The 20,384-nt window shown below is 37.3% G+C and overlaps 1 protein-coding gene across 5 annotated transcripts in view; it reads right to left on the bottom strand.

Moving 5' to 3' along the window:
• LOC110108708 overlaps positions 1-20,384 on the bottom strand; it is a 67,315-nt gene that overhangs the window by 11,865 nt on the left and 35,066 nt on the right. The window lies entirely within an intron of this gene.

The raw sequence follows: 20,384 nt of genomic DNA on the forward strand, positions 1-20,384 counted from the left end.
CATGTTGTGTGTATTTTTTTAGTCTGTTATCTTTCAAAATTTTCCTCTGTTTAAAATTTGTATGTGAATTCGCATTTCATTTCATTCATCTTGCATATCAAGTCTATTGCACCACTTCATTCCCATATTATTTATCTTGTTGAGTCTTAAATTTTATAAATATGAATTCGCATAGCACATGCCGCATTTACATCGCATCTGCATGATCTACTTAAGGAAATTGCACACCTAATTGAATAGAACGATAATAATTATAGACTTCATATTGAATTTAAACGATAAGTTAAACCTTTTGAGGTTGGTGATTCAGTTAGGGGTGTCAATATTTGACACGACACGAAAACCTGACCCAAACCCGACCCGAAAATTTCGGGTTTGACCCGACCCTTTTCCAAACCGGGTCAGGTTCGAGTTTCCGGATTCGACCCGTTTGAAAAACGGGTTGGGTTCGTGTTAGGGGTGTCAATATTTGACCCGAGCCAAAAATTTCGGGTTCGGGTCAACTCGAACCCGAACCGGGTTGGGGTCGGGTTCGGGTTAGGGATTTCGACCTGTTTGTAAAACTAGGTTGGGTTCGAGTTGATCCGAAAACCTGAAATCAACACGGTTTGACCCATTTTTAATTAATTTAGGAGGGTTTTAATGGATTTTTATGAAATAAGTAAATGATATTTCAAAAATTATAAACATTATTGCTCAAATTAAATTAATCTTGATTTATTTTAAATTAATTGAAGTAAATCTTACCTTAATTTGATTTAGATTTAAATAAATTGAATTAAATAAAAAAATTTAATAAGCGCATGCTGCGGCTGCCTGTACTCCCGCGCGCCTGCGTGCCATCACGCGCCCACTCGTCCTTGCCAACCCGCGCGTCCGCGTCCGAGTCCGAGCCCGTCTTCCCGTGTTGGGTCGGGTCAACCAGACAACCCGCCAGGTCGGGTTGGAATTCGGATTTCCAAACCGCTTTCCTACCCGGGTCGGGTTAGGGTCAACCCGTTTGAACACGGGTCAGTTCTGGGTTCGACCCGAACCCGACTTATGACCCAAAATTGACACCCCTAGATTCAGTGATGGTGCGGATTCGTCAGGTGCGGTTCCCACAAGGAACTGTAAAGGAATTACATGTTAGAAGTGCGAGATTAGTTAAAATAGTCAATAAAATTAATGAAAATGCTTACGTGCTGGATCTGCTTGTAGAGTTCAACATTCATTCATTTTCTAACATAAAAGATTAAGTAGCCTATGAAGATCCAGAGTTTAAATCCCAAATCCACTTCAAATTAAGTCTTGTGTGACCCCACCTTGTGAGAACCCCAAAGCCTACCTCCAATCCCCAAAATTTATATTCCCAAAATACCTATAGCGGAGAAAGTTAACATGATTTTGAGTGGTGACATTATTTTCACAAAAGAGGGTGGACGAAGAAGATATTTGACTAGGTGAAGAGGTAAACAAAAGTCAGAGGATACGTGGTCAGAGCGCGAGGAGTTACAGCAGATCGACCCAGATGCACGATAAGTTCTCGAGACACCCACTCCACAGAGTCGAGTTTTCTCCCACCCGGGAAAAATGATGAGGACATCGGAAGATCAACGACTACGATCTAGAGCTTATTTTATTTCATTTTATTTTTATGTCTTATGTACTAGTTTATCTTATATTACTGTTTTCCCCATTTTACCTTTAGGAGTGGTCATGTGGTGTTGTAGCCCGAAGGCCATTTTAGTCTTTGTTATTTTTCATTTCATGAGGCCTATTTATAGGCTAACTCTCTCGTATTGTAGGAGGATGAATTATTGAATGAAAAAAATTTTGTTCTTGTTTGATCTCTTAGTGAGTTCTAGAGAGGAGAGACCCAAAGGGGTGAAGCAATACCCGTCAACCTTTGGTGGATTCCAAGGTTCGCAGTTCTTCCATTTTTTTTATCTTTGTTTTCTTGCATCCAATTCCCCTCTGCTCACCTCCCACCCATCGGCCTCACTGTTGACCCCTACAGCAAAAAAAAAAAAAGAAAAGAAATAAAATCCTTACCTGCCCACTGCCAAGGCCACGACGCACGTCGCCTGCACGCCGAAGCACGTCGTATCCCGCACGTCGCTCCCACGTCGCCTACATGACGCTTTTGCGTCGTTAAAAGGCCGAAAGGAATGAGAGAGCGGGTCTCTTCTCCACGCGATTCCTCTCTCCGAAAGCTCCCGTCCTCCTCTCCTTCCCTCTCTCGCGCACTCCCTCGACCCGTCGAAGTCGCCCGACTTCACTCCTCCGGCGCCTTCGTGGCTGTGCGACGTCACTCCTTCAACGACCTTCCCTTTGCTGTTGGATCGGAGGTTAAGACATTTTGATCGGGAGCAACACCTCTTCGGCCAAATCCCGTAGAGAGAGAGAGAGAGAGAGATTAGGTTTTGTATTGGTTAACTCTTTGTATCTGCTGGTATTATATATGTTGAAGAAGAAGGGAATTTGATCTCATAAGAATTTTCTTATCTGAATTCCAAATTCAAGAACACAAAATTTACACAATCTTCTATTTCTTACCGGCCTTTTTAATCTATCTTTCGATTTCTTTATATCTCTTAAAATTTTTATTATTATCCATTTATCAATATCTACTAAATGTAAACCTTGACATCCATCACAATCTACCTAAAGTAAAAAAATGTTACTATAGATATGTATAAATTAATTATTTCATATTTAGTAGTTATCTCTCCTCATCCGCTATCGTTACCTATATATTTCGTTGTCGTTTGCACTCTGTCGATCAATTTATATTGAATTAACACTTAAGTACAGTGTACCCAAGTTCTCTAAAACATTTATAATGATCTCTCTTTTTGTCCGCATACCAGAAGAAAATTACTGTTAAATAATATAAATAAGATTAGAATGTAATGAGAGTCTTTCACTTATTTATATTTTTAAATGAAAATAGATATGGAGTGTGTTAGATCGTATTTGCTCTCTAAGTACCATTTTCCATTTAAAAGACATGTTCAATGATCTAAATGATTTACATTAAAAAAATTATACCAGTGAGGGGGGAGGGGGGGTTGAAGAGCTAACTTTTAAATCGATTTATTAATTGATGGCACCCCTATTACCACGATAAAAATTTTCGTCCATGGCTTCCGAGCGCCCTATATATATATATTAATGCTACAATTATAATATTTACTTGTGGCAATATCAAAATTTAAAACACATATTTGAAAAAGTAACATAAAATATTAATTTTTAGCTAGTGAGAAATATATACTTAGTGGGGTTCAAATATAATGTTTAGAGATGACTAATACTACTCTACAAGTGGTCTAAAATAACGATATATAAATGAATCATATATAATTATTTAATATATTATCTTTAGGGGTGACTACAAAAGGGTCCACCCGGCAATATCTTGTGTTCGTGGGCTTATCCGACCCCACAAATTAGTCAGACCCGATATCCAAATTAACGTCGAATTCCAATCTATTTAATAATTATGATGAGAATGGTAAATTTAAAATAATCAATAAACTCTCTTTTATATCTCAAAAAGTATTAACTTGATCATCATAGTAATTCAACTTAATTGATAAAAATTATAAAGTTTTTACCAACAAAGAAAAGAAATATATCATTTTTCGATATCAAATCAGGTCGACATGTCAATTCAAATAAGTCATGTTTTAATAAACAGGGTCAACATGTATCAGTCTGAAACGCGTGTCTCATTTATTAAACAATATCAACTCAAAATTAAATTTTTTTTAGTGGGTCCGAGTGGAATGTATGAGTCTGATTTTTTTATTGAACACTACTATATAGTAGGAAATTTTTAAGGACTAAACATGATTATAATTATAATTCAAGAGCTTAAATTTTTAAAAAAAAAATATAAAATCATAGGCAAGTCACCGCGTTAACGGGCGATTTACTAGTCCAGTCATGCCATTCAAAAAAAAAAAAAAAAACTAAAAAAAATAATTATTTAACTGTAGCAGTCCGCATGGTTAAACATCGACTTGCTACAACATAATATTATTGTTATATTAAATTATTCATAATTTTTTTTTTGAATTTTTAATTCTTACAATCAGACAGATAAAAATATGTTTAGTATTACATATGTGTTTGCACATTTAAGATCCCACCGCTCTTCTCTCTATGGCCAAAAAATATCAGAGAGATTATTTACATATATTATTTCGTGATTGAGCACGGGAATTATACAATAAAAAAAAACACACAAAAAAAAAATAAAAAAACTTCATAAATGTTCCTTAGAGATTGAACCATATCATAACATAGGACCAAATCAGTCTTTTCTCTCTTACTTTTCTCTTCAACACAACCATACAAACAACAACAATCAAGCCTTCTTCCCACGTATAGTCGGGGTCGGCTTACTGAAGTCTTTTTTCGCTCATTAGTGTCACGGTATAAAAGTCAAATTCTCACTTATAAAATAGATCTAGGATAAAGAAAGATGTATTCTAATGGACTGGTTTGCTAACCAATGCTTTTTAGGTCTACCCTACCTTTCTTACATAAGTCAATCCTATACCTTCTACTCTCCTAACACGGGTCATGCAAGGCCTGCGCCGTTTATGTGACCAACCCATCTAAGGTGACCCTTTCTCTATCTTCATCTCTACTGAGCTACTCCAACCCTTTCACAGTAAATGCTCATTTCGTATCCTATCTACTAGGGTAAAGCCACTCATCCACCTGAGCATCCTCCATCTCTGACCAGCATTCTTTAACTTAGTAATTATGCTTCTCTTAAAGGCCTGACATTCGGCACCGATAAAGCATTGCCAGGCGCCTCACTACCATCTTTATAGAATTTTCCCTTAGTTTGAGGGTTAGCAATTTGCTATAACATAACAAGCCCGGTGCATTCCTCCGACTTCAACCATACCAACTTGAAATTCTGCGAATAGTCCCCACTATTTCACCATCACTTTCTCCTTCCTGGAAGCCACAAATCAGATCACAGAAAAACATGATCTAAAATATCTGTGTTTACCTCTTTATAATTGGCGCAGACCTTTGAATCGCCCCAGAGAGTCAAGCCATAGCCCGGGATTGAGATTTTCCCTCCACCTAGGTCTATTACTACTAAAATTACTTCTCCATACTATTGCCGTTCTTAGATCTAACTCAAGCGAAAAAAACCCTTTAGACCTTCTAAGAGTTGGCACATCTCCATAAATTTCAAAGTTGTATCATCGAGTTCCAGCTCCTCTCTTAAGTCATTATAGTCCAATACAAGAAATAATATCATCAGCAAGCGTATAAGCACCACAAAGGTACAACTTCCTCTTGCAATGTCTAGTGGAAACATGTCCATCTAGACTTAAAGAGCATCAAAAGAGAATATGGGCTTAAGAGTGGCATCCTTGATGTTTGTAACCCAACCGAAATACGTGGCACAAATACTTGGTCAATCACGCTTCGTGGTTTGAACACAGTAAATGCAGTCCTCGCCATGCATATTCTTAATGAAATGTTGAATACTTTATCAATGTCCATATAAATATAGGAACACCTACCTTTGATTTTCAGAACTCCGATTTCAACCACTCCATAGCACTTTTCGTTGAAACTAGTTTATTACATAATGCTTATAATTCTAATATCAATAAATATCATATGAAATATTGATTTCATTCCTCATATATTTTCTCTATATTATCTTCCATCAACCTCTTAATAAATGTATGGCTCAAACACATAAGTCGAACCTTAGGGGCCCATGGCATGATCCACAAATTGATTTATTGCAGAAAAAACTTAGTATCCACAGTCCGCACCTATATATGCTGCCAACTTCGCTCCCATAGTTTTTAAGTATGACACAGATTACTTAAACCCCTCTATAATTTCGTTCAACGATCTTGTACATCAACCTTTAATTCCTTAAAATAGGAGGGGAAGCACACTTTCTCCATATTTACTCCATTACATTCCAATATTTCTTTGTGTTTTTCTTAATAATAATGCTAACTATCTATAAGAAATTAAAGATAGTTAAATAATGAATAATTTATTGCACATAAGACTATTAATAACCCCATTAGGATATATAATTTCTTAATCTCCTAGAGCAACGATATATTATAAATCTAACTACCACTATTCATATTGAAAATATAATATTATGAAAATTCACACCTTACCATGTGTGTACCAACCATGCTTTAAATTTGCATTCAAATCTAATCTTTTACATATTTCAATATATTAGAATCATCTTACTAATAATTCTATACTAGAATTTTAACTAATATTGATTTGGCGAGAGATACTAAATTATCTTATTATAATATTGTATTAATTATACTAATTTAATATTGTCATAAGGAGATTAGTACTAAGGTCTGACATATTATAATGAAAGTAAATTTGCACACGGCATCTTGTATTCTATTATCAACCTCTCGAAGAGCATATCACAACTAAAGAGTATATAGACACATATAATATCTCATACAGGCATCTCATGTTGTTGAATATAATATAACATTTCCAAATTCCTTGTTACATATAGAAGAAGTAAGTTATAGCTCCCTCTTGTACTCTTCACCTTCTAATTCGAAACATCTTCAGGCGAATCCTTGTGCCACTTGAATGAAGAATCCTCGTACAGGGATGCATATGTCTACCTTCCCAAACCAAGCCTCTATAGTTCCTGATCCCCTACGTTCGATTACATATATCTTTCTCCATTCTTATGCTAAATCTAAATACTAATATTATATATTGAGATCTAAACTCAATAAAGTCTTCAAATCGGACCTAAATGCAGTGCGAGCGGATATATAGCCTTCTTAGTCATCCGCTTATCTGGAAGGGAGGCACCTTTAATAATGATCGGATTTCCTCGCGCACTCTATGAGAATTGTTAAATAAAAATTTAAAGCTCTGAGTTCTTTTTGATATTAAACAATGTTTCTTATATTTTTTAGATGTTTTCTTTTGCACATATTGTGAACAATAGAGGTCATAATTCATTCCACCAAACTATCTTTTACTTAGCTAATTCGCGAGTATATAAGGAAAGCTTTATCCTTTGAGTTTCTCCTTATTTACTTTTTCTCTATGCGCAGAACAGAAGTAGTTTTTATTTTTTATTTAAATTAGTCTATGTTTTTGGAAGAAAGCAGAGACCTTATAGGAATTGAAATATAAAGGATTTAAGGTCAAGTTTTAACGGCATCGAGCTTAAATGCTATCACATACTACGTAACAATATTTATTAATTTTTTAACGTGTTTTGAGAATGAGCAGGTGGATAAAATGCACAAATTTATGTTAAGAGATAACATAATTTTTCTATTTGCCCGTCATTTAGTAGCTGAGAAATTAAAATTAATAAATTTTCTAAAAATAATTTAATAGATACACAATAAAATTCTAATGCGTGGCACTGGGTTAGTTTGTGTTAATCAGGCTACTTGCTACAGTAATTTTATTTTATTTTTAAATTTTTTTTTTAATTTGTTTGAATTGCTGACTAGACCGTAGATGCCGGCTTATCAGAGTTAAAACGAGTGATTTTTTGCATATTTTATTTAAACTATATTTAATAATTGCTCAAGCTCGGTTAAACAATTGAGATGCTATAATTATTAAAATTTTCCCAATTATATATATATAGTATTATATGACGGATGAATCGAAGTTAAACGAACAGCAGTTTCCAAACAATGCATGAAGAAAAAGAGGGGTCAGTGTGGACCCCTAACCAGAGGCACTCGCTCCGATGGACTGTCCAGTCTGGGGTTCAAGGAGGTCCGAATCCACACTGGCTAAGGCTATTTATTGGGAGAACTGTAGCTTTTACGGTACGACATATGCCGGAGACTAGCGTAATCTCAGTTTGGTACGTTGACTTCCATGCGCCGATTCGCTAGCACACGGAGGAGTGCGCCCAGGCATATTCTCCTCGTGAATTGCCTTAGGTGAGGCATGCCTGAGATACGTTCTCCTGACAGGCTAGTATCTCACTCATGGCTTTGATTCGAAGTAAACCCTTCCCAGACTATACCGTCGTAGTGCACTTCCCTCCGTGCCGACGACACGTCTCCCTCTCTTCTCATCTCCTCTAGCTTGGCGTATTGCGGCATCTGACCGCAGTGTGGAGTTGGCGGAGGTGTGATCGGGCAACTGGATCGGGTGAGAGCTAGGATCGACGGAGAATCTCTACCGCTGAGAGAGGAGGTCGGGAAATTTGGTCGTGCGCAAGGGATTTCGGTTGGAGAGGAGGAGGTCGGGATTTGGTCGTGGTAAGCAGCGGATTTAGACGGTTGGAAGAGTGAGGAGCGTGAGTCGCTACAAGAGAGGATAGGGAGAGAGTCGTGGGAAGACAGTGTACGTCGGGTGAGCTGGAGAACGAAAAAGAAGCAGCCCGTGTCGTGGGGGCATCGGCTTCTATTTACCTGAACACATGTGGTAAGTTTCGAGTCGAGGCGAGGATCGCAGGATTATACGCCGAATGATAGTCGGAGAAGCGACTGATTCGGACCGGCTGAACAGCGGGATTTCAGCAGATCGGGGAATCTTTCACGTCGGATTACGAGGGCAGATATCGTGATCCGCCGGGCCTACGAGGTGAGTACACGGGATTTGGTTCTGAGCTTATCTCCCGTCTGTTTGTGATAGATATGGGGTATAACATTTGCAATTCATAGTAGCAACAATCAATCAGTGAGCAGCGAAAGGAGACACCAAACCAGCAGCACTGAAGCAATAGTTGCGTACACAGCAGTCTACAACCAACCACAATGCAGCACTGTTATCGCATGAAAGAGCGCAAGTACAGACACAACATTGCGGAGTCATGCAACATCCAACCCATGCCCCAAGTATTACAGGCACCAAACAAGTAGCTCTATATGTTGTTGGTATATGAAAATTAGGATAGGATGGGAAGAAAAAGGATATAAATTTTGGAGAAGTTAATGGAGATTAATTTAAATTCTAGAACAATCAATTCTTATGTTATAAGTGGGATCTCATAATGGAACGATTATATGTAAGTGATCTGAAGCCTAATTGCACTGATACAATGAGCTCAACACAAAAAAGTAGCAACATCTACCAAAAAAGTACACGTAGAACTAGAGTTTGAATTAATACTAAACTATCCATGTAGGAATTATCACAGCATGAATTGACTAATTTAATCCAAACAATCTTAGAGGAAGTTAAATCTACGGCCTTGCTATAATTTAGATCAAAATCGCCTAACTTTCTTTAAGCCGTCGGATTTCTCCTCTGACAATATTTGAACTGCTCTGATGGACTCCTGGTGACATTCTTCAATCTTACATATTAAATTCACTGTAGCAATTTTCCCAGCTATAAATCAGGCCGTTAAAACTCAACGAACACCAATTCTTGATCATTTATACAAATATTTAATATTACAAATTATGATCTAGATCATCTGTATATATTAAGCACTACTAATATGAACCCCATATTATATAATAGACACATGTATATAATATTATATTTTACATGTGTGCAATGCTTGATAAGGTCGTTCCATAGTGAAATGTAAATTAACATGCTATTACCAGACTATTACTTATAACTAAAATCGAATTAATATAAGCTTCATCAATATTTTCAGTGCGACAACACATATAAGAGATAGAAATGTGACTATAAAATATATTTTCTTTGCTAATGTATCTCAACCATTCAAGTTAATCAATAAAGTTATGGACAGGACACTCAGTTCTATTTTGGAATAGCTTGATGGATTTCAATCTTGGTAAGGTATTATGCCATGAATACCTAAGCCCAGCATAAAGACATGCAAGTTCAATGCAGATCAACACAAAGATGCTTAAAGTACATTGTTTTTAAGGAAATGAAGGGATGCACTTTCTATAGACCTCATAAAAATTAGATTCTGAAGCACAATTGTTGTATCCAGCATAAGTCCAACAAAACCGTGTTACCTCAATAATGTCAAACATAGATGCTATTTGATTTCATTATCCTCAGACCAAGCTTTCTTTTTACCAGCATGCGCTAGATAAAGCTCAATTAAAATTATATAATTGTTCATGTAGCGACATTTGTTGATAATTATTTGTTTAACGGCTCCTACAAAAATCATAAATTTCAGTTGGAACAGATCAATTGCTGTGCTTGAAGTACATTTTAGAGTAATAGGAAGCACCATTTGTTTTATGAAGAAGTATGTGCAAATTTAAATAAGATGTTAAAGGTTAGCTAATTGCAACAAAAACATCTTCATCTATCTATAGCAGATCAGTCAAGCTTGGACTAAGATGAAATCAAATAGCAACATACATAATAAAAAATAAGGTTTTTTCACACTTGATGAAATGTTCAGCTCCAACTTGTGCTCAATCAACTTAACACAACCAAACTTGGATTAGGAAACACTCAGCTTCCTAATTGCTAGAATCACATGTCATCACGCAGTATAAACAGTGGATAAAAAAAGAGATTGGTCACCTGCAAATGCAAGTGCCCAAGAAAGCAAGCTTGCAAAGATGCGCAAGTGCTAAATGGTTTCTGATCACCCTGCAAAGCATAATACTAATACAAAATCTTCAAAGTTTATGTATTTATCACCGATAAAGCAAAGAATGCGTAATTTTTGTAAAAGTTCCATCTGCATGCATCATAAAGTGAATAGTAACCGTAAAACTGACCTATGCTATTAGGTTATGTTCTCCAATAACTCAATGCTAGATAAAAAAAACACCACAATGGCTTCTTTCTCATATGGATGAACTTTCTGAAGATGAAAAATCGATGCAAAAGCTGGCATAACTTTCATACGATCATTAATTCATAATTCATTCAACGGGTTACAGATACCATGTGTACAAAAATATTTTAATTTATAGAGAAGATCCATAATACACAGTTTTGTCATATTTCTAAGATGAACATGAATATGGTACAACAACAACAAGCTTATAATTGTACTAGTGGGTCGCCAATAAAGATTATGAAGAAGGCAAAAATAAAAAAGTATTCAAAAATAAGGCATTAAAGGCTATGGTCTCTGTTGCCTCATATGCTAAAAACTACAAAAAAATAGGCGAATTGGCAACTCAACTAAAGGTCGACGGGCGCTGCAACATGCCATCCTGAAAGGAAATCAAACAACCTCCAATCGCCAAACACAGACTACGCGTTTACGATAAAGGCGTCAAATTTTATCTAAGAGGGACCAGCCTCCCAATCAAATCAAGGTGAAAACAGTCAAAATATTGATGATCCGACCATCTCCCCGAAAGAACGCGGACGTTTGTTAAACAACCTCCAATCGTGAAATGTCAAGAATCCGCAATAATGACTATAATATTGCCTAATGGACCTCATGCGAAGAAAATCGACATGGCAATCGAGAGCTTGCGTACGAAATCGTAACAAAATGGTTATGTAATTTTTAAATAATAATAATAATAATAATATTATTATGTATTTTTATTACTTATTAATTATTATAATTAATACGAAAATTAAAAATAAAAAAAATGAATTAAAAAATCTGTGCCCCATTTCATCCTGTTCGCCGCCGCACATTTGTGTCTTTCCTCCTGCAATTCGTTCGCCTTGATCTTAGTCTGCTTTTTCGTAAAAAATAAAGGAAAACCGAGAAGTCCAAATTTTCGTTCCTCTCGACACACTCGTTTCCACAAGACTCAACTTCCTCCCAAGCCATTCGAACATTAACTTATGCCGACATCCAAGCTCTCGCTGATCGAATTACCTCAGCCGAATCCATTGCATCAAACTCACAATCTCCGTTCCCGGCCAGAACGCTATGGCCAGAGCCAATATGCTCCTTAATGGCGTTAAATCCTTGAGATATGAATCAATAGGATATGATCGATAGGGCAGAAAGCCCTCTGTTAGCTAAGGTGGATTCAAATTTGTCCCCTTAGACAAACATTCAACCCCGGTCTACAAGGTCCCCTTGGACGAAGCAACCCATGGCTGCCGACAAGGATCCTTCTGTCAGGTTGGGTCGACTACCTCCTCTGACTAAGTAGATCAGGGACCATGATGGCCCGGGACGACGGAACCATGGGATCTTGATCGGGCCCATCATCCATTCCCCCACCATCCGCTTTAAGTGAAGGATGGTGAAATTTCTACTTTAAATATCAAATTCTCAAATCTAAACCCAATTTCCAAATTCAATTTCTACCAATATCCCAAACCCATGCTGCTACTATATGCCAGATAACACGTATTTCTACGTATCTGAGCGATGACTAGCCTTAATCGAAAGTTCTCTCTCGTGATCGGGAGGGGTAATTAACTATAGGGGCTTGCGCCTATAGGAAACCAGAACTCAGATCATAAAGTCCTCGCAAAATGAGGGCGAAATCTCTGGGTAGTGTCTTATCTACAAACCCATCTGCCTTCCAAAATTTACCTCGGAACTTAGCTCGTTAAAACTCCCTCGCCGAAAAAAAGAAGAGCGAGCGGGGAGGCCGGGGCCGAATTTTCGGAGCCCACACTCACCACTGCCCAAACCTTTTGTTTTTCCCTAACCCGAGCCCCTCCCCTTGCCGCCGGCCTCCTTGGGCCGCCCAAGCCGCCGATTACCCCCACTCAACCGCCGGCCACCGTCCCCCTTCCTCCCTTGTCCAAGCACCTAGCTACCGGCCCCCTCCCTTGGATTCATAAATTTGAAATTCAAATTTCAAATACCCATTTATTCACTTTCCTAAAATAAGTCTAGCCAATTTGGAAAGTTTCCTATTGTGAATTCAATTAAATAATTGAATTCAAATAGTTTCCTATTGTCTAAACCTATGATAGGAAACCTCCCTATTTGATTTAAATCCGATTTAACTTTCAGACTCCTTAATTAAATCCTTGGGGCCCTCTCACCCTCTCTCTATTTGGCCGGCCACCTATTCCCCTCTCCCTCTCTCTCCTATCTCATTAATTGCCACCAATTAACTCCTCTTAGTCCCCCTCTTAACCGCCGGCCCCCCATGTATGGGATTAATTTGAATTTCAAATCAATTCCCTCCAATTCCACTTAACTTGAAATCTAATTTCAGATTTCTAAGCACTCACCAAATCCCCAACTACCTTGGCCGCCCCCTTACTGTTCAAAAAATTCTGGGCGTTTATAGTGGCTGTCCTCCTTTCCAAATCTTGGAAATTGCTGTCCCAGCTTTTCCTTTTGTTATCCTAAGGCTCCAGCTGAGGTTCTGTTGCCGTTCAGCCATCCTAGGAACCCAAGCTGTTGACCATGCTTTAGGAATTGCTGTCCAGATTTCAAAAAGAGCCCAGTTTCCTGTCTAGACGCTTCCCGGAGCAAAATAGCTTGCTACCCTGATGTCCAAAGCAAGCTAGCTTGCTGTCTAGTCGTCTAGAATCTGCCCCAATTGCTGCCCTGTGGAGATCCAGTGCTGAACAGCTGCTGTCCAGTAATTTCAGCCAACGCCAAAGCTTCATATCTTCTATTTCTTTGGGTAAACTCATCCTCCTACTCTTTTATCTTTTAGTTGCCCTCAATTGTAGTTTTAATTGAATCATGGAAAGTTATGTTAACTCTTCCCGCTAAAGCTTAGTGATTAGTAGAATTGTGTGAGAGATCTTTCATAGCACTACTCTTATTGTTAATCTAGGGATCTCTTGTTGAAAATCATTCATGCATGCAACGTAGATTAAGTTGGCTATTTTACGATCCTAACTCTTATGCATGTGGTTTAGCCTAACCTTATCTTACCGCTCTTTATATTTTCTTTTGTCGTTTAACACAAATATAAAGATATGATTATTATGGATTCTAAAATTAAGCGTGCAAATTCATTAAGTAACTCATCTTTGTATGTATGTTTCACATCAGTGTCATAGGTGCTTATGTTAGTGGTATAAAATCACCATAGATTTGAGAATCTGGTTGTTGAAGGAAAATTTAAACATTACTACAAAATGTTATTGAGAAAATTAAAAGAAATGAAGTTAAACTGGAGTAACAATTACATTTGGTGGCTATTCTAACATAAAACATATAAGTTTGAAAAATATTTTAATTAGCAATTCCTATAGCACAATTTTCTTGAAATCTGTAGAAGCATATGATGAGGTCAAAGATGTAGATTATATTTTTTAAAGCTTGATGGAGTGAAAATGAGATTGGAGAGCATTTCTAGTACCAGTTATAAATAAAAATGATAGTGCTTATAAGGCAGTGGACAATAAGTTGATAGCGAAGAGAAAATACCTGTATTAGACACCTTAAGCAACACACTGCATAGATCTGATTTTAGAAAAGCTTGATAACTTGCCTCAACACAAAAAATGCTATGACCAAAGCAAAGAAAACCAAATTCATCCACAATCATTCCTAGGTTTTGGCTTTAATGAGAATTTTTTTTAAAAAAAGAAATCATATACCCTACCACAACTACATTTGCTACAATTTATTTGACCCTGTAGAGCATGTTTGATGCTAGGCAATCATTAGAGGCTTTGTTCACTTTCACTTAATGGCTTAACTATGCCTGGGTAAAGAACATTGAAGGGAAAAAAGTTAAGAAGATTGTTTTGAATAAAAATTTTTGGTTTGGTGTCACATGTGCAACAACAAAAAGGCCAATAGTTTAAGTTTTAAGGTTGGTAGATGCAGAGAAAAAATCAACGATGAGCTTCATTTAAAATGCAATGGACGTGTTCAAGGAGTTCATAGCAAAGAACTTACGAAAAGATGAGTACAGCTATAAGAAGATTTGAGATATCATTGATGAGAGATTAGAAATTCAGCTCCATTGTAATTTGCATGCTATTAGATATTACCTTAACCCTTAATTTTAATATAATAAGCAAAAGTTAACCAAATTTGTAATCAATTTGGTATTGTACCATAAAACGGATAGGTTGATTGTTGACCCAACCGAGAGGGCAAATGCTTATAGGAAACTTATACCATTCAAGAATAAGGAAGATTACTTTGTACTACAGAAAGCAATAGATATAGTTGCAAAATATTCTCCAAATAATTCTTAATATTTATATCTTGAATGAAAAAAAGTAAGGACTCTCCCAATTCTAACTATATCTTTTTTCTGAAATTTCGCTGAATGGTGGATCCAATTTAGTGATAACACTCCAAAGCTACAATAATTTATTACTGATGTACTAGGCCTTACATGCTCTTCATTTAGATGTGAGCATAATTAGAGCACATATAATCAAGTTCACATAAAAAGGAAAAACCTTCTGATGATCTTAAGAATGAGCTCTTTGTCATACATCATACACAACTAGAGATAAATGATAGAAGTTCGAAAAAAAGAGTTTGAAGGAGGAGAAGGATCTCTTAGTTTGTGAGGATAGATATCATAAGACAAATTATTTATAAATGATGATAATTAAATCACAATATCTGATTTGCAATAAGATCTAAATGTTGATTTCTTTGATGGAGATAGAAACAAATAAGTATGTCTAACACAAACCAATAATAAATAAAAAGAAAAAGGTATCTAATGAGATTTAGGTATTTGAAGTTATTTTAAACTTAAATTAATATTCTTAATTTCTTATTATTCACAACATATTATAGTAGAAATTGATTGAGATTGAAGAAGAGGAGGAAGAAAGTGAGAACTTGGCAACTAAAGATGATCCAAGAAAGAAAGTTGTTCATTATGATGATGACTCCAATGAAGACCACCTGAGTAATAAGAGTTGAGGGCTTCTGATTAGTTACTTATTATATTCTTAATTGGATGTTGCATAATAGGAGTGAGAAAGAGAAACTTACTATGTTAAACTTATTTGATTTCTTATTTTGATTTGACATCTTATGCTACTTTAATTTGATATCTTATATCACTTATATATTTCCAATAAACTTGTACATTTGAGTATTTTGTTATTTGATACTTTGTGTCTTGCATAATTTGTTAATTAATGTATACGCAATTTGTTATTTCTAACTATATTAAAATGTTAATATGATTTTTTTTAATATTAATAAGTTATGATGTTGATATATTATTTATTACAGTAATTTTGACTATGCAGAATTTTTTAATCACAAGGCATACACCTCAAAACATCTTAAATTTAATGCCTCACCACAAACAAAAATGCCTCAACACAACTGCCCAACTTTAAACCTTATCTTTAATACTAGGCAGTCACTATGAGAGTAAATCATGGGAAAGAACAAACTTTAATGAAGTACACTATAAGGCTTTATTTGTAAATTACAAATTAACTTTATTTGTTTTTAGTTACTGATCTAAGTCAAACCATGGTTGTCATTGAGCGAAAGAATTGATTCTAGGAAAAAGAAGGGGTTATAATCATGTAAGGATGCAACTTTATGAAGAGCAACACAGAAAGAATAAAGGATAGGTGATGCTACAAAGCCTGGTTCTACTCTGAAGTCAAATGTTTGTGGGCTCCGAAAATTCGGCCCGGCCTCCGCCCGCTGTTCTTTTTTTCGGCGAGGGAGTTTTAACTGAATAAGTTCCGAGGTAAATTTTGGAAGGCAGATGGGTTTGTAGATAAGACACTACCCAGAGATTTCGCCCTCATTTTGTGAGGACTTTATGATCTGAGTTTTGGTTTCCTATAGGCGCAAGCCCCTATAGTTAATTCCCCCTCCCGATCACGAGAGAGAACTTTCGATCAAGGCTAGTCGTCAATCAGATACGTAGAGAATACGTGTATCTGGCATATAGTAAGCAGCAAATGGGTTTGGGTTATAGGAATTGGGGTTTTGGATATTTAAAAATAAGAAATTTGCCCATCTTACCTTAAAGCGGATGGTGGAGGAATGGATGCATAGACCCGATCAAGATCCCATGGTTCTCGTCGATCCCGGACCATCGTGGTCCTTGGTCTACTTAGTCAGAGCGAGGTAGTCGACCCACACTGACAGAAGATCTTGTCGGCAAGCCATGGGTTGCTCGTCCAAGGGGACCTTGCTAGACCTGGGTTTGAATGTTTGTCTTAAGGGGACAAATTTGAATCCAACCTTAGCTATCAAAAAGGCTTTGTTACCCTATCGGATCAATCCTTATTGGATTCATAATCTCAAAGGATTTAACGCCACTAGGAGGCGTATTGCTCTGGCCCATAAAAAAACACCGCTATTTGTGCATTGCGGCAAAACCACTCGCGTTTCAGAGGCCCCGGGTCATAACCGTTTACCTGCAGTGCCATTTGACGGCGAAACGCCGGTTAAGGGACACGCTTACCCGTTCCTTACTGGCAAGTAAGATTTGTTTGAGAAATGAAATCCTAGTGATATTTCCGACTAAGGCATTTGGCTCTTTGTGAGCTTAGAGTTTATTTGAATTTGATCCACCCCGGCATTACTGTTGCGGAGGGTGGGATGGGCTTTGCTTTAAGCGATTGATGGTTTGATTTCATTTTAAATATTTTGGAATTTTTGGGAATTTTGGATTGAAATTTTGTGGAGTGTTGATTTTAGGGTAACATTTGGGGATGGCATTTGAAAATATTTGAGGAACCCCTCCGGTTGAGATCTGCATTCAACACGGCCATTCTCGGAGGTGTTTGTGATCAGTTTTCATTAAGCTTTGAACCTTGTCGACTCTGTCTGGCTGTCGCACAGAGGTGATTCGAGTTTCGTAGGCTTTTATGGCCTTTTGAGAGTGAATTCCTTTTGATTTTAGACTTTGAAGCGCCTAATATGAATGTATTGAAATAAAATATATGGTCGCCACGGCCACATATTTGTTGATGGTTTCGAACTCCTATTCGACTTCTATTAACCCATATTAAGGACTCAGGTTTCGAACTTGAATTTCAACTATTACCGCGCAGCTTCCACTAAGACATCACGTGTATGTACCAATAACACGCTCGCCGGCGGCCCCATGCGGGTTTGGGGGCATTTTATAATTAAACCCTGTCCACTCCTTTTATCTGCATAGGAGGATCGGGTTCAAATTTAATAACCGGCGCAGCATCCCTAGACGTCACGTGTGTACCAATAACACGCTCGCCGGGGCCCATGCGGGTGTTTTGGGGCATTTTATAATTAAACCCTGTCCACTCCTTTTATCTGCATAGGAGGATCGGGTTCAAATTTAATAACCCGCGCAGCATCCCTAGACGTCACGTGTGTACCAATAACACGCTCGCCAGGGCCCATGCGGGTTCTATGGTTGCTTTTAACCTTTTTTAGTGTACCTATGTGTATACAAACTATGGTGCATGTGCGGGGTATTTATTTTAGACATTCGACGAGTCTTCTGCGAGGGCTCGTAGGAACTTGTACTCATTGTAGCTCTTTCACCATTTGTTTATGGGTGGTGTGTTGGATGTACAACCATTGTTCTTCAGGGGACTTGTGGACCTCAATAATCTTATCCAACCCAACATTCAAGATCTGGTTGAACTGAAATTCACTCACTCCATAATGGCTAGATCTGGCTTTCTCTACCCGAAATTCGTATGAGAACCAACAATTAACTCCCCAATATGTTATCATCCTCATTTTTGTTATTGTCTTACATAGAGAATCAATCTTCTTAATCTTGGATGATTGTGCCCTTGCTGACGTCGAGATGTTCATCCAAAAATGATCGTTGTAGCTCTTGACGTAGTTGGAGTAGTGTATGTAGTTTCAACTTGCTGCTGTGGGTTTATATTACCAAGATTTGTATTGTCTTTTAATAACATATTTGCCAAACCTTGATCATTAGAATGGATTGACATTAATTGTAGGGGTGCCCCAATATTCATCATATATTACAATGAACTTGTTGGTAGGAGACCACATTGTTTGTGAGGATTGTTGTATTTTTTTGTATAAATTATACAAACATCATATGCTGATTATCCTCCTCAACATGCGGCTTGCCTCACTGTCAAAAAGATTTCGCATCCCTTCACATGTGTTGGCTAATGAATCATTGGTTCTTTTGTTTTCTTTGAACATAGCTTGTATTTTGTGTGGTGATTTCCTTCATTGATATTCGTATGTTGATTGGCATGTTGATCCTTTGATACTTCAATGTGATTCTTTGCTGTCGATTGTGGACATATCATTCTTTATTCAATCTTTGCTTATGAAGAGGTTACATTCATTGCAATTAGCTTAAATCAATTATAAGCATGATATGTTGAAGTCTGCAAGCTTTTTTGTTTGATTATTGATACCCATTAGAAAGATTTAGGTCTCTACTTAGCAATTACATATAATGAAATGATTGCTAAGTTAACGTCCCATGTTGTTACATTGCAAGTTCACTTGAGTCCAAATCAAGTCCTAGCAAGCTTAAGTCCTTGCTAAAATTGTTCAAGATCAAATCCCAAGTTAAGGTCTCCTGTGATCTTGTAGAGTTCATGTTCATTTGCAAGTTCAAGAATGAATTCCCTTGTTCGAGTTCAAGTAATAAGCTCAAGTCCAAATTAAATTTGAGTCACTGTTGAAGTTCAAATGAGAGTCCAAGTTGTTCAAACTATAACTGCTTGAGTTTGAATTAAGCTTCTTACACATTTTTATTTGTGTTCAATTGTTTATTAAGTCAATTAGATCTTGTTCAAAAGTTCAAGTACAAGTCTTCCGTTGTTCTTCTGAGTTCAATCAAATCCAGGTCCCAAATTGTTCAAGTCCTCGATAGTTCATTGCGTGTTCAAATACAAGTCTGAGCTCATTCATTTTTTTTTTAAGTCCTTGTCCTTTTGGACAAAATTTCGGCAACCTCCCGGCGTCTCCCCCGTTTAGGGAAAAAACCAAGAGGCCGCCTACCCGCCACACCACCAAAGGCGTGCACGGTGGTGTTTGTGAGACACCGCGGCGGTTGTATTTGTTTTTTTTTTCTCCCACCACGCGCACTAAAGGCGTGCTTGGGGTTTTAAAAAGCATTTTAAAAAAAAAACAGTTTTTGACATTTCCCCCCGCTCGGAGGTACTTATGAGCGCCCCCGCCTCGCCGTAGGTGCCGCACCGGGGTCCCATCCCACCACGCGCACCAAAGGCGTGCTTGGGGCGGTGTTCCGGTTCGCCACGAACATTGAAACAGAGTTTTGAGTTTAGAAAATTTCATACCTCCGCGGAGTTGTCGGGGTTGACACGTGGATCGAGGGGTCACTCGCCTCCCTCGTCGTAGGTGTCGCACCGGGTTCCCTCCTACCACGCGCACCAAAGGCGTGCTTAGGTGGTCTACCGGTCCGACGCGAACATCGAGGAAAGAGGGTGAGGGGGGGCATCATTTTTTTATTATTATTATCTCCTTTTCCTCTCTTTTTTTTTTAATGATAATAATAATAATATAAATATTAATAGTAAATAGTTTTCAAAATAATAACAAAGGATAATAATTATAATAATAATAATGATAATAATAATAATAATAATAATAATAATAATAATAATAA

The sequence above is a fragment of the Dendrobium catenatum genome, unplaced genomic scaffold (genome assembly GCF_001605985.2).
Source record: "Dendrobium catenatum unplaced genomic scaffold, ASM160598v2 fragScaff_scaffold_409, whole genome shotgun sequence".
Lineage (NCBI taxonomy): Eukaryota > Viridiplantae > Streptophyta > Magnoliopsida > Asparagales > Orchidaceae > Dendrobium > Dendrobium catenatum.